At 31.7% G+C, this 12914-nt stretch overlaps 1 protein-coding gene across 1 annotated transcript in view; it reads right to left on the bottom strand.

Annotated features, from left to right (window-relative positions):
- Window positions 1–6054: 6054 nt before the first annotated feature.
- Window positions 6055–12914, bottom strand: part of Dd (CTD nuclear envelope phosphatase 1-like protein dullard) — a 174040-nt gene continuing 167180 nt past the window's right edge. Inside the window, exon 8 of the mRNA XM_090415688.1 lies at window positions 6055–9222. The gene's annotated coding sequence lies outside the window, so the exon portion shown is untranslated. The remainder of the gene's footprint in view (window positions 9223–12914) is intronic.

Below are 12914 nucleotides of genomic sequence, written 5' to 3'. Positions count from 1 at the left end.
ATGCAAATCTGAAATAAGACAATGATGCTTCATTTGTTTCAAATATGAAAAGCCCGATTTGCATAAGTATCAGAACCAAAAGAATGTAAAAGTTCACTGCATTTTTCTTACATTTGGGTACGTTTCTCAAGAAATATTTCCAAAGATTTACGATGACCTGGCTTTTAGGAAGTGATTACATTGGTTTATAATAATTTTCAGTTATACCTTCATTACTGGCTATTTTTATACCAAAAACTTCTGAATTTTTTGCAAGTTGTACTGTAAGCAGAACTAATTTGTAGAGTTAGTCAACATAATAGAAAAAGAATTAACCCCTTAATATACAAAGACGTCTGTGACACGTCTTTTTTTTTATTTCATCAAAATTGATTTTGAATTTTGGTTTCACATATAAAAACAACCGAATATAGACACTAGACAATCTTGTGCCTATTTCCTTTCAGCCGAGAAAAGTTGCCAATGACGTGTATCGGCTATTTTGTTTGCGTTTGTATAAATTCATCATTATTTTTCAAATAATGATAAATTTGATCCAGTAAATCACCTTTGCTCAAAACATTGGCAGAAAAACAAACACGTTCTGATTTTTAATTGGTACGTAAGGGGTTAACAAAACCAGTGTTGGAAAAATGGAAAGAAATCTGGAGCAAGACAAATATGCATACAATGAAATAATTAGAACCTCCTTTTAGAAGATAGATATGTAAGAGTTAATAAAATTTGAGATAATAAATAAACTTAAATAATAAACCAATATGAAAGAAAACAGTAATGGAAAATTATTAATGGAATCATGTGGTACTTTGTTGTGAGCACATTCCTTCCATTTCTTTTTAAAATCTAATTCTTGCTTTATGTTCTGTTTAACAAGTATGACTCTAAATAATGTATATCAAATATGTATTATAATTCTTTAATTTTACTTATATCTGCATCAAGAACTTTTTAATGTAAATGATATTTACTCATAATTCACAGTGGGATATAGGTTTTTTACCCCCCCCCTACTCCTCTTGTTTTACAGTGCATGATCATAGTGCTCCCTAAACATGAGATACTATTCAGTATACAGAGATTCTAGCCACAGGAGTGTGGATATAGCAAGTACATGCAAAGCAGTGAAGAAATTCATGCACCTTGGCAGAGTCAATAGCCATGCTATGAAGCATCCTCATTTAAATTTTAGAACTATATATGGATATTAATTCACAAGAAATCTTGTGGTGATGACACACACACTTATATGTATACATATCCTTTTATTCTGTTTATTTGGAGTACATCAAAAGGAACTCTTTGCATGTTTTCATTCCCTGATGTGGAATATTCAGTGCTTAACAGCATTGAATATTCACCGAGCAATATGCTTAGAAACTGAACTGTTTCTAAGCATCTTCTATCTATTCAAGTCAGTCATTGCAGTCTAGAAACCTTCATTGTGCATTCAAAGGGCAGAAAAATGGAAAAAAAGAACACCATGCACGAAGTCTATACAATAAAGTACCATGGCACTTTACAATAAACTGCCATAGCCTTGATTTTAACATTATTTTGCAGTCAAATAGCAGAAAAAACTGTACTGCAGTTCTTGCATGACTACTTTACCATAATATTTTGTCTATTAATTTGCTTCTTTTTAACCAGGATTTAATTATTTTATATTTGAGTTTAATGCTCTTAATTGTGCTGTAAAGATTGCCACAAACTAAAACTTGCTTTGCTGTGTCTCAAGATCCTAACAAAAATAACTCATTCTCAATGCAAGATATGGTTGAAATAGATAATTTCAACCATACCTTGAACCTCACCCAATAAGGGAGCTAATCACATTTTCATAGCACCTGGTATGTGTCTATCTGCAGATTCCAAACATAATTCTTTGCAGAGTATATATTAATAAAAATTGTTTAGTTAAATGTAGCAATGGCTGAATATACATACCTAACATAACAGCCAATATTCATTTTAATGTCAAAAGCATATTATGCAAACTAGCTCCCATTGATGAGATCTCAATAAATGTTTTGACCAGTCTTAGTAGTGACCCTTCCCTTCATTACGGTTGGGAAGACTTGGGTAAAGAATTAAATAAGAATATAATTTCTTGTAGAAACAGAATGGTATAATAGAAAAACAATATTAAACACAGCAGCAAATTAAAAGGTAGGAAAAACCAAAAAATTTAATAAAAAGAAAATATTAAAAAGATGGGATGATGAAATTAAGGAAATAGACAATCGTGGAACAAATGTTCCATGATTCCATGAATGAACTCAACATCTAGAACAGGTATTATAGAATTTGATGCACAGTTTTTTACGAAAATTAAATTTGAAAATTGCGATGATATTGGAGCATGTTCTAAATGCAGACCAGAGAGATAGATAGCATTGTAAAATTACATGTGATTTTACAATGCTATCTATTGTAAAATCTTGAACTAGAAAACAACCAATCTGAATGCGATATGGAAAAAAGTTAATAATATATCTGACTGTAACTAAAGATCCCTGCTTCCCAGTTGAGTTTCCTGTTAATAACATATGGGATAACAGAGTTCATCCTCTCAGAAATTCAGGTTGCTCATCACACACAGACTATTATTTGTCTATTTGTAAGTCTAAAACAGGAATATCGAGGAAATATTAATTTCAGATTCAAAATCATTACTGTTGTCCTCTAAAATATTCTTTAAAATTCATACTCTATCAAAAAATATACACTGTATACAACTTGCCAAAGTTACACATGAAGTAGTTACTAAATGAAAATGATCTAAATATTTCTCCGCATATTAACTTGATAAACCAAAGTTCACATTACATCAATTATTGTAATTTGCCATTCAATGTATATTTATCTTTTGGATAGATATACATTGTGTACATTTATTTTGTGTTAAGATTCACATAACACAAAACATTCCTGCCATTATGTAATTTAGCACGGATAACCCATTTTCCTTCAAGCCACATTTCATTATCTATTTCTTACATCACATTCCAGTTTTTTAAATAATCTTTTTTAGCATTTCAAAGGTTTGTGTATAATGGTTTGTGGCTAGCAGATGTTTGGTTGACCATTATAATTTTAACTGAAATGAAGGAAACAACAATTAAGGAATTAAAAAATGGAAAGATGGAAGGAGTAGATGGAATACCTAGTGAAATCCTAAAACAACTGGAAAACAAAAGGTATAACTGAAACATGGAAACTCTGCAACCTCGTTTACAAAACAGGAGAATGGCCTAAAGATTTTACAGAAAATATTCTTATACCAATTGAAAAGAAATGCAATCCTACTAAGTGCAGTGACTACAGCACTATAAGCATAGTCCCGCATGCCTCTAAAGTACTGCTAAGAATATTAAATAGACAATTGTATAATAGAGTGGAGTATTTTCTGGGGGATGATCAATTTGGATTTAAAAAAGACAGAGGAACTAGAGATGCAATTCGAATATAATGAGGACCATATGCGAAAGGCATATAGAAGTTTATATATGTTTCATCGACCTTGAGAAAGCGTTTGACATGGTGAAATGGGAAAATCTGATGGAAGTGTTACGCAAAATAGGTTTAGATTGGAGAGATCGAAGGTTAATAGCTGAATTATATATGAACCAGACTGCCATAATAAAGATAAAAGTAGAAAAAATTAAAAAATGTGCAATTGTGATTGTGACAGGGATGCTGCCTGTCACCGACACTCTTCAATATATTTGCAGAAGAAATGATAAAAGAAGCATTTGATGAAGAGAAAAGAAGAATCATTATTGGAGGAAGAACAATACAAAATATTAGATTCGCAGATGATCAAGCAATAATAGCTAATACTGAAGATGAACTACAGCACCTAATGCAAAAATTTGAAAGTATATGCAAGAAATATGGTATGAAAATTAACACAAAGAAAACAAAAGTGATGAGTCTCTCCAGGAAACCAGGAAGTGTCAAGGTGATGATGAATGGAGAAAGTATAGAGCAAGTGAGACAATACAAATACCTTGGTAGTATAATACAAGAAACTGGAAAATGTGACATGGACATAAAAGAAAGAATTAACAAAGAAAAAGATGCATTTTATAGCAAGAAAAGCTTGTTTATTAATAAAATGAATAAACGTTTAAAGAAAAGGCTTATTAAGTGTTATATTTGGGGTATGACCTTATATGGGTCAGAAACATGGACAATGGAAGAAAGAAGCTAAAATGTTGGAGACATTTGAAATGTGGTTATGGAGAAGAATGGAGAAATAAAGTGGACTGAAAAAATCACCAATGAAGAAGTATTACAAAGAGTTGAAGAAGAAAGGAATTTACTAAAGACCATAAGAAAAAGAAAACATAACTGCATAGGACATGTATTAAAAGGAGACAGCCTACTGAAAAGAATGATAGAAGGGAAAATTGAAGGAAAGCAACCAAGAGGAAGGAGACAACTAATGATGCTTGATGATATAATGGGCACAAGAGGATATCAAGAGATGAAGGATAAAGCAAGAGACAGAACACTAATGATGATGATGCTATTTATATACTTATTTAAGCTTAAATCATTGATTTACTTGTTGAATTAGAGGTAAAGCAATGGTTGTTGTTTATCTGCTCGCATAAAAACATGCCATTGCCATGTGAGTCGGCCATCTGAAAGTAGCTGATTCACTCTCAGCTGAAAATCCCTCATTTAAATAACGAAACCTGTGGAGATCATAATTAAAAGAAATGCATGTATATTCACTGTGGTTAATACGTGTGTTTCTTTTAATTATGAAAATCCCTTAGTTTCATGTTTTAGATTGGATTTAAACCCAGGTCTTTCCACCAACTGAGAATAAGTGTCAAAACTGCACTATGGCGGCATGCATAGTTGGTTATCATATTCAATGCATGCCAGTTCTTATTTCCAAAGCCTGCTATGTATGTTCTCTGGCTGGTTTTGCATGTTGCATAGGATTAGGATGAAAAACCAAAGATTCTGGAACAACCTGCCACTTGTGTATAAGACCAGGTTAACTTATCAGATGAAAATCCATCAACAGATTTCAAACCCATGTCGTTTATACCAAAAGACAAACATCATGATGTCCTCATGAATGTACCATGACGACTCTACTGTCTACTACTTTTAAGTTAATGCTCTTAGACTCTGAGAGTTTTTTAATTTATAATATTATATTCTTAATGTATACTCATGGATATCTATCTGCATGGTATGCTCATGTCAAGTGTAAGACTTCAAATCATTAATTTGGTTGAAGTAATTGGTTCCAACAAGGTAAAAGGGTCCGTGTGTTGAGGATTAAGTGCTGTGAGGACATCATGTTGGAGGTTTAATGGAATATTTACAGCACTGGTAAAGGATTAAAACTAATTTTAATGCTTCCAATATTTTGTCTCAGTCACTAAGACATCTTCAGGGATTACAAATAACTTTTGTAACAACACATTCAAATGCAATACAACACTAAGTGAAACACACGCGTGACTGTAAAATCCTATCTAGATTAGGACTTTAGAGTTACCCAAGTGTTTCACTTAATATTGTATTGTATTTGAGTGTGTGTTACATTAGTTTTTTTGTAATCCCTGAAGATGTCTCAGTAACTGAGACGAACTATTGGAAGCATTAAAATTAGTTTTAATCCTTTCCCAGTGCTGTAAATATTCCATTAAACCTCCAACATGAAGGTAAAAGGGAGAAGAAGATGGAGAGAGATGCTGACCTGAAAGAGATTCTTGAATCATGCAAGAAGAATTAAATGATAAATTAAAGCAACCAGGTGAGTCATGTGTTTAGCAAAAAAAGGAAGCTGAATATTTCAAAAATGAATGAACACTGAAATATATAAGTATAAAATTTTGGCTTGTTTTCATTTCTCTCATTTTACATTACTTTAGGAGAAAATTATGTTCTTCTAGTGGTCTAATTTTCAAAATACATATATCATTTTAAGCAAGAATTACTGTATTATTCCCCCCCCCAATTTCTCCCCTGTAATTAATCAGAAAAATATAATTCTAAAACTCTATACTGAAATATACTGCATGATAAGGGAAAACAAAACAAAATTTATTTTATCAGCTTTTGTTAAGACAGCCTGAAGTTCTATATACAGTTAAAGTTCTAAAAAAATATTAAAGCAGTCTGTAAATTTATAAAATAAAAGTAATTTTTACATAATTTAGGAGTAGCTTAACTAAAAGTTTATTTTTAATCCTAACAGTATACTATCAACCCATTTTAGCTAAAATTAACTTTACTTTTAAAAATTGCATCTTGATTTAACACAGACCAATAACATTATTATCATTTTTTTTTTACATGCACAAAATTTACTCCTTATAGTGAATACAGTCTCTCTAAAATCCATATTTAAACTTTTACTTTGTGATGCCTGCTATGATGTGAAAAAGAAAATGTTTTAAAATTTCAAATTACTGATACAAACCAAAGGTTGTTATACCAAAGATTTCTTTATAAATATCTGTCTTTTTAAAAGCCTTCAAATGCATATCCAAATGCCAGGATTATATTTACAAAGGGTTGTGTTAATGCTAGAAAGTTCATTCATATCTCTAGACATTAGAAAGATCTATTACACAGATTTTTCAAGTTCCTTCTTATATTTCTTTTTGCAGTTTTCACATATTTTTGTCTGAGTAATTAAATACTGAATTTACATATAACTCCACTGCAAATATCAATAAGTAATTCTCAAGTGACTCAAGTTTAATTAGATAATTTTTATTGTAATGAATATAAAAAAAACAGTTGTATCACAAGAAGCAATTCTTTAGAGAATCACCCATGCTATAACTGTTTCTGTCTGTCAACAGAAGAGAAAATGCTAATAATGCATTTCTTAGGTATGTCATGCCAGAAGCAGTATAAATTTACGGAAGCCTGACTTTATGTAATTTCTTAATTATGGTATAATTGTATGGTATAAAAATGCAAAATACCCGAAAATTTTGAATCTTTAACTTTTGTAATTTTTTTTTTTTTTACAAGAACCACCACAAATTCCCCCAATTGATTGTGCCCTGCTACTTGCAGTATTAAGATCACCCCATTCTGCAGAAATAATTATGTACTTATCTGTACATAACATGCCATTATATCAAAAATTCTTTGATTATCTTTATGTAAAAGTGAAGTTTGAACATACAAATAAATGTTATGTTTTAAACATATATATATATATACACACACACACACACACACACACACATATATATATATATACACACACACACACACACACACACACAAAATCTGAAACACTGATGGAGGCAATTCGAAACTAAAAATAAACAAAGGATACAAATAAAAGATCAACAAACAAGGATACAAAAAAATGGCTTGTAACAGATGCCTAACAGGTTAATTTCATCTAGAATAACCACTCTAAATATCATCCTATAAAGTAGATTAAATATCTAAGATAAGCATGCTGTATCATATAATAATGGCATAAAATCCACATGAACAAATCTCTCTCTCTCTCTCAGAGCAGAACCTACTCTAAAGTTTTAAATTAACTTTCGTTAATTTAAAACATAATGGGTGAATAATACAAGTTTTCTGAAATTAAAACCATAAATAAATAAATGACTTTCCTGAAATGGACATACAGCCATTACTGATTCTCTTCATTACTTCATAGGTTATGCATTCACATAAATATAATGCATATATTTTTATAAAGATTACATAGGTTATAAAATAATCAGATGGTTGTCTTAAAATTATACTACACAGTCATGAAACTGTTGGCTGTTCAGATTTAGAAATAAAAATGCAACTTGTGTTTTCTTGTGTATAACTCTAAATTCAATACAGAGGGTCCAAAATTTCCAATAGCTGACAGCAAATTAACTTTGGCCCCTGCTTGCACTTGGAATGTGACTCCATTTAAAATTGCTAATGAAGTTCACTTCTTACACATCCTGAGCTAACCAAATAAATAAAGGTAAACGAAAACCTGAAATATTCCTTCCAGGAAGATATATAAGACGAGTATGGACTTTTATCAAGGAAACAACATAAAAATAAGAAATAATTCAATGAAATGGAGTGATTCTCTCACATTTTGAAACTGAATAGCTTTGCACAAATATATTAATGATTACTATGTCATAACAAAATCTTCAATTTCGAAAGTTTGTTATTTATAGCTATTTATGATTTCTTTCTCAGTGATAATGTAAGGTATTTTTTATAATCTTGTTTCAGAACAATAATTATGGTTCTGTAAAGTAGGGCAATGAACTTAACTTTTAACTATCTCAAGTGAAAACTGCAAAAGAATTTTTGAAGGATATATTTCATGATTCAAGAACAATAATTAGTTACCTATGTGGTGATACACTTAACATGACAAAATATAATTAAAAAATTCAGGTGTGGCATTAAGCAAATGGCAAGATGAATTATTAAAAAGAAAACTATAAAAGATCTGAAACAATGTCAAGAGAAATGGATGAAAATTTCTCAATGATATTTTAAAACTCAATATGAGCAAAAATTTTACATTCAAATATAAATTTGAATATTTGAGTACAGATACTTGATTATCTCACCTTGATAAATTTTATATTATCAAAAACTAGTTGAAGATTTATAAATAGGCATTTGAATTGCTAGTCATTTCCCCCCTTCCATAATTTTACATAATCCTGAGTATTCACATCATTAAATTATTATCTTACAAATTACAGATATGTTACCTTCCAATGTCAAATATACTTTAATTTTAACCTAGTTATGAAAAAGTTTGGGGTACCATTTGCAGTTTCCAACTATAGTAACTTCTTCATTTCTTACAGTTCATATATTACAAGTCTTGATGGTAATGTACATGATGCTAAGGATTATGTGTGATAACTTTATACAAAAACAGAAAAAAGTCATATGTTACATTTCTTTGTTAAAACATTATTCTCTTCAGTATAATGAGTTGTAACACAAGAAACATATTCTAACCACAGTAGATAAAACTCTCGAACAGTTCCATTTGTAAACAACTTTCAAAGGATTCTACGTTTCATACATATGTACAAGATGAGTTGTGTCATTCGAGACACTTTACAAGTCAAAGATGTGCTCATTTTTTTTTTCTTTTTTTTTCTCACTCTTGGAAACAGGAACAACTTACTGAAGATGAAATGTGGATGTACATGGATGGATGACTTTGACAGTATGCATTTTGTTTTTCTGAAAGAGATAGAAAAATACATATAAATTAGAAGAGAGAGAGAGAGGGGAAAAAAAGACTGCTTTAGAAAAGTGACAAATTTTGTAAATATATTTTTTTAAAAGTAAATGTCAAATTTAAAAAAAAAAAAATTGTTATAAAGGTGATTTAGGCAGAATCTCATCTAAAAGTACCAGTCTATAACTACTAACTCTAGTATTGACAATTCTAGCAATACACAAAGTGTAAGAAAACAAACCTGTCTTCTCTGCATTTTATTTTAATAATTTACTTATTTTTCATTTTAATATTCCACTCATCCACTTTTTTTTTTCCAATAAAACCTTTTCCATCTTCCTCTTCCCTCTTTAATATCAATCAGCAAAGAAACATCATCCCTGTATCTATCCTATCCAGATAAAATTCCTTTCTTTTTTATGCTAATCATGTTCAGTTTCAACAAACTACCTAGATATCTCAAATATATGACAAAAAGTTTCACTATCGCATTAACACCCAACCAGCCATGACATCTATAGACGTCCAGCAAAATCTGGATATGATTCTGTAACACCTATTGAATAACATGGATAAGAAGGGCGATTTGGTCTCACGATTTCATCCACCATGACCGGCAGAAAGGTTAATAAACTGCAATAAAGAATTCCCTGCTAATGTAAATACAACAGCACTTGAAAAAATTTCAGCCAATTCATCATTACCAGCTGTCTATGAAAGAAGACCAATTAAATAATTTATTACATTTATTTATTAGTGGGATTCAAATTCATGAAGATGTTTCATTCCTAAAGTAAACTTTTTATTTGATTCATAACCTGTGCAAATGAATGTCTGTTCTAGACAAGCTTTAACATTCTTTCAGAATATCAAACCATATCAAAATCTTTCAAATATGAATTAAACTGTACATCAAGTGCTTCCTTAAAAAAGCATTCTTTTGTGAAAATTGTTTGTAATTATATGACTTATTTTGATCACTGCAGACATAGGCTATTTCACAGTGGTTTTTGTGACATTTGTCATCTGCAACATCTACCAGAACTTATGAAGGATCCCTATTCAGCAGCATCAAAGCGTCTGGTTTATGCATGATAGTGCACCAGCTCATTTTCCCATACAAGTACGAGAACATCTAAATCAGAGGTACAGTGTCCAATGAATAGGAAGAGATGGACACATATCACCTAAGCCAAATCCCGTGGATTTTTGTATCTGGAGCTATTTAAAAGGTCTGGTGTATTCATCTCCCACAGTGGAAGAACTGCAACAGTACAACGAAAATGACTATTGGCAAATCAGAGACGATCCAAGGCTATGATGAGATGAGATCATCAATGATGAGATGAATGATGAAGAATTGAATTAGGTAAAATGACATATTGAATACCTTTTCTAGGAAATTTAAGTTAAATTTTCATGGTAAATGTTCAAATTACAAAATACAATTCTGATGTGTATGGGAATAAAAACATGAGGAATATGTTTAACAATTTCATCATTCATGTTCAGAAGAAGTCCGCGCAGTTAGCCTAGTGGCTGTGCAACCACAACCCTTCGCAAGGAAAGGAAGGAGTGTCTGAGGAAGATTCCCTGAAGGATCTTCCTCAGCCATAGCCAAGTTAGCTGGTCTTGGGCATGGACAGTAGGGTTTTTCGTCCCAGTTTATCTGGGGCTTTTCATCCTGCAAGGCAGCCTTGAGAACTCAACACCACTGCAGACATAGGATACAGCTGGGCATAGGGCTGACTACCTTATCCTGTGAATGGTTTGAGGTCCAGTGATTAATAAAACCCTTGACACCACAAGGTAAAAGAGGGAAAAGGAAGATGAGATGTTCAGAAGAATGCCTGCAATTTGTTTCGATATATATATATATATTTCTTTTGATAATGTCTGTGATGTTTCTATAAATGGCAGGTCCTCACCAAAAATAGTTTATCTCAACAATAGGTGCTTTGAGAATCCACATTAACGGGAACTTTTTCACTTATTGAGAAGTGTTCTCTTCAACCTTACAATATTTACCATCATTTTTATACACCTTGTAGAATACTCTATATTCTCTACGGATAATCTAATAACATAGAAGATAATTATAATGAAGTTGACAAAAAGCTTCAGTGGCCACACCAAAAATCTTAGAAATGGAGACAAGAAGAATCTAAGGAACAAAAGCAATCTAAGATCATTAAAGTAATATAAAAAACTGAAAGTAAGGAGATACTAGATATCTGGAATAATTACTTTTTGAAAAATTTTACTAAAATTCTTTTCAATGGCATAATCCAGATAGCTTTGTCATGAGGTTAAATTTCAAATAATTGGAGTTGAGGCACTCGTTGTACCAATTTATAAAAATGAAAAGTAAAACTGAATGATAAATTCAGTTTAATCCTTTATCCAAGTGTGAGCAAACAAAGTTTGCACCTGAAAATATCTTCAGGACTGGGATAAGGTAGTACAACACCGGGCAGCTTGTAGCAAAGGTAGACCAAGCTAACATCACTCCTATCTCAGTATCTCCCATAATGCAAAACACATCTCCTTGCAGATATGTATAATGTTATGCATTAAGGGAAGGCCACTACCCAGATGAGTTTCGACCTTTATTGAGGTCTCTTCAGTGGGAGCTAGGCCCAGAAGTGGAGATACCACTTCTGGGCCAAAACACATATCCGCAAGGATGTGTGTTTTGCATTATGGGAGATACTGAGATAGGAGTGATGTTAGCTTGGTCCACCTTTGCTACGAGTCGCCCGGTGTTGTACTACCTTGAAGATATTTTCAGGTGCAAACTTTGTTACTTTCAACATCTTTCTCTAAATCCAGAGTAATTTAATAAAAAGGTCGCACACCGTTTGGCAACTCCTATAGGTAAAGATGACCTCGGCATTGTTTATGCCTGGTATCTCCACTTCTGGGCCTGGCTCCCACTGAAGAGACCTCAAGAAAGGTCAAAACTAGTCTGGGTAGTGGCCCTTCCCTTAATGCATAACAATATACATATCCGCAAGGAGATGTGTTTTGCATTATGGGAGATACTGAGATAGGAGTGATGTTAGCTTGGTCCACCTTTGCTACGAGTTGCCCGGTGTTGTACTACCTTACCAAAGTTTGCGCCTGAAAATATCCTGAAGATATTTTCAGGCACAAACTTTGTTTGCTCACACTTGGATAAAGGATTAAACTAAATTTATTATAGTCTAACCAAGTGAAAAATAAAAACTGAATGAATATAGGGAATTAAACCCTATATTCAAATAAGAGATATTAAACATATTTCTTTATGCAGATAACATTATCTGCTAAAATAAATTCATCACAAGTCCTAAAGGATCTTTAACCAAATTAATTGTTGCTTATAAAGGTATAAAAAATCATTTTCAACATAAAAAAAAACAAAACTATGAAAATGGAAGAAAAATAAAGAACATGAACCTGTAGGATAGGTAAGACATAAGGTGCAATTTTTAGTGAAGGTAGCAAATTAAATATGGAACTTCTAGATAGCATATTAAATAAGACTAGTATGACAGGAAGCCAGCTGAATATATTTACATGAAGTAATAGAGAAATCATCCAAAAGGTCAAACCAGCAATATACAAGACTGTGCTGAAACCAAATTTTAACATATGGATCAGAGCTATGTTAAAAAGAAAACAATGGATCAAAGACTGAGCATCCTCTGAG

The sequence above is a fragment of the Typopeltis vanoorti genome, chromosome 3 (assembly GCF_054136105.1).
Source record: "Typopeltis vanoorti isolate ZY-2024b chromosome 3, IOZ_Tvanoo_1.0, whole genome shotgun sequence".
Lineage (NCBI taxonomy): Eukaryota > Metazoa > Arthropoda > Arachnida > Uropygi > Thelyphonidae > Typopeltis > Typopeltis vanoorti.
This window is presented reverse-complemented; position numbering and strand designations above follow the sequence as displayed.